The following is a 3,768-nucleotide window of genomic DNA, read 5'->3' on the forward strand; positions in this document are numbered from 1 at the left end:
AGATTTATCTTATTTTCGTGGTGACTGACCTCACTGGTACAGAAAGTCATAAGCACAGTCCATTTTTCAGAAGTTTCGAAGGCGAACAGCTTGCATGATAAACACACCAATGTTATCAATACATGACTGGACATTTGTATACCAGACCTTTACGTCTGCTGACTGTTAACAGAGTTTGGAATCTACCTGAAGCTTCAGCAGGGGCACAGCTATTTAACAGAGCCAGAGATCGTGAATATGGAACTTGGCGTGCAGGCATTTTCCCAAGTAAAACTCCCTCAGGTTAACCTTGTTGAGGACAATAGCGAGCAAATGATAAAGGATCCAGGGCCAGGCTGAGGTCAGTAAAGTGTAGACAGGCTAAACAAGGTACCAAAGCAGAAAACTAAGTGCACTCAAAAGCCAGGCAAAGGTCAGCAATAAGTAGACCGCAGGTAAAACATGGTACCAGAGAGGAAAACCTTTAATGATCAGAAGCAAGGTGAAGGTCAAAAATATGCAGTCAAACCAGGAACAGAACCAGGGAGTCACAGTCAGGGTCAAATAGGAAGTAGAAATACTTTTTGGTAATAGGAACATGTTCTGGTTTTACTTAGATGACTAGCATGCGGGCAATTGCTAATTCACAAGTTGATAGGCATGCTGTATTGCACGTACTATATGTTCCTGCCAAGTGCATGGCCGTGGCATACATGGTTGACAAAAATGCCTTTTTTGGCAGTGTAAGTTCTGAGTCTTGTGGTTATTACATTTACTTTTGTTTGACATTTGTATATATTAGTCTTCCATTCTAGGAATGCACCGGTATAGTTTTTTCGGTGTCAAGTACGTGTACCGATATTTTGCTTTCGGTACTTGCCGGTACCAAGTCCTCATACTGGTGCTTCCGCTGGCATGGAGCCAGCATCCCAGGCAATCAGGAGGCTGGGTGGTGGGTAATGACATGCTAACCGGCTTCCTGATTGCCTGGGAAGCCGGCTCCATGTTGTTTGGCCGACCAGATTGTGATTGGCTGGGAAACCAACTTTCCAAACTATCAACATCGAGCCAGCTTCCCAGCCAATCAGGAAGCCAGACAGCGAGTAATGACCCACCTCCCTGATTGGCTGGGAAGCCATCTCAATGTTCCCCTACGGCACTGCTGGTCAGAGGAAATCTTCTACTAGTATCGGTGCATCCCTATTCCATTCTATTATAACTTACTACCTTTTTTTACCAATCCCTTCTCTGTAGCTGATATAAAGGATTCTCATTTTACAGACATTATCCTCAATCATCTTCCCTTGTAAGTGATGAGCTGTATTTGTGGCATTCACAACCTATATGCTCTTTACAGCTGCTTTTTCCTGCAAAATATCTTGGGGGTTATATTGCATCTTTGCAACACACTGTAATATGTTAAAGCTAAAATGAAAAAGAAAATGTAGAACTGACAGTGGGGTATATTCAAAGGCAGTTATTGATTTATATCTACACTTGCTTAATGCAGTGTGCACACCAAAGAATATCCCAAATTACAGTGTTTACTTTAAATAATGCCCAGGCCTGCTTGCTTCCATTTTCTATATAAGTTTTAATCTCCTGGAATTTAGGCAGTATGATGATTGTAATCAAATAGAATGGCTTCGTTCCAGCAGATATCAGAGCTTGCAAACTGCAGGTGTGCCCATCAAACAGAATGTGGCTTGTGGAAACTGCACATTGCATAAAACCGATAGAAGTCTCATTTATTAGCATATTTATACTGTAATTTCCTTTTAACACACTCATCTAATGTGATGATTTTTGTTTCTTTTGAACTAGGAAACATTTTCTGTGATATAGGTTAAAACAAATGACTATTGCTCATGAAATGTAGAGAGTGTTTAACCACTTGAATTCTAGCCTATATATTACATAGTTACATAGTTAGTCAGGTTGAAAAAAGACACGTCCATTGAGTTCAACCTATAGATATATGAAAAAAAGAAAAAAAAAGAAGAAAAGCCGAAACAGAACGCTATGCCCACAATTACCCCATGTTGATCCAGAGGAAGGCACCCCCCTCCCCCCACCTATAAATCATTGTTCAATTTGCTCCAACAGGGGGAAACATTCCTTCCTGATCCCATAAGGCAATCGGATATTCCCTGGATCAACAATCTCTGGTGATTAATATACCTCTAAGAACTCAATATCCAGTAATATTCTGTGCATTTAGGAATACTGTACATCCACCCCTGAAATGATGCCTTTTTGGAAAGTAGACATCCCAAGGTTGTCAAAATATGACATATGATCTCATATTTTGCTGCAATTTATTGAAAATGAAGAGAAATGGAATATTGTAGGGGTTAAAACACAAAGCTTGGTAATGGTGAACTAGATACAGCACATAGAATCATACACAGAGGGATCAGGAGGTAAAGGGGGCATCTGAGGATGGCTAAGTTCACAGAGACTAATGGGTGCAGGGGGCGTCCATTTGTAGAATTACATATATAGATGTCCTCTCAGAAATGGACGTTCGCGTCCACACTGCTTTTTACAATATGACGGTATGGACAGGGCTGGATCTACTCTCCCTGCCACCCCAAGGCCAGGATCCGCAAAACGCCCTCTTCCCATCAATGAAGAATGGCAACCAGATGGCAGGGCGGCGGCGTTAGTTTTAAATTGTTTTATTTTTATTTATTAAATTTTTTTTCACCTAACTTTATTGCTATCAAACAGGAGAAAACAATCCCCTGTGTGATAGCAATTGGAGGTGACAGGTTCTCTTTATTGACCCTGTCACCTCCAATACAGGAGTTCTAGCACAGCACTGTGCTGGAACTCCTGTGACAGGTGAGAGAGGAAGAGCACAGCTCTCCCCTGTCCCTGTCTACACGGAGCAGCAGGGTTAGCTTTAACCCTGCCGCTCTGCTCCCTGCAGTGAGGAGAGACTCGCTGGCGGAACCCGGAGGATGGAACCAGAGGAGAGAGGTAAGTGCAGGGGAGGCTGCAGACTTTTTACATGTGATCTCGGCGACTTCAGCTCGCGGTATACTGAAACGCCGCAGCCGGAACAGATCCCGACATTGCTGTCGAGATCCACCCAGCTGCGGGAGAGACAGCTGGTTCTGCCTATCCAGAGGCAGAGCCAGCTGTGCCCGCCTGTTCCGCCAGTCGGCGCTGGAGGATCGGACAGGGGGGAATCCCTGCATGGAGCCGTGAGTGACAGTCACGGCTCTCTGCAGGGAAAGATCAAGAAGTGAGCGAGCGACAGTATGTGTTCGCTCACTTCCCGATCTACTGAGCCGACCTGTGACAGTTTCTATGTCACATGTCGGCTCAGAGTATGAAGCTGAGTGAAAATCACTCGCCTCATAGTTCTCCTTTAAGTGCCAACTGTGTGCAAAAAGTATCTAAACCATCAAAAGAATTGTCACAAATGATGCATTGAAATTGTATCAATCATAAGCCGCTTTGACCATATACACCATAGTGGCCAGATTATTATGACCACCCCTTCAGTACTTCGTTGGGCCACCTTTTGCCTTCAATACTGCGGCGATTCGTCTTGGCATTGACTCCACGAGATGTTGAAAGGTGATGCGAGGAATCTGACACCATGCCTGATGAATAGCACTGTCCAGTTCTGTGAGATTTGATGGTTGTGGAACCAGCTGCCTTATGGCTCTTTCTACTTCGTCCCACAAATGCTCAATTGGATTGAGATCTGGTGATTGTGGGGGCCACCTAAGCAAGGTAAAGTCTCCCTCATGTTCTTGAAACCACTCCTGCACA

Source organism: Nanorana parkeri, unplaced genomic scaffold (assembly GCF_000935625.1).
Source record: "Nanorana parkeri isolate BGI_ZX_2015 unplaced genomic scaffold, ASM93562v1 scaffold82, whole genome shotgun sequence".
Classification (NCBI taxonomy): domain Eukaryota; kingdom Metazoa; phylum Chordata; class Amphibia; order Anura; family Dicroglossidae; genus Nanorana; species Nanorana parkeri.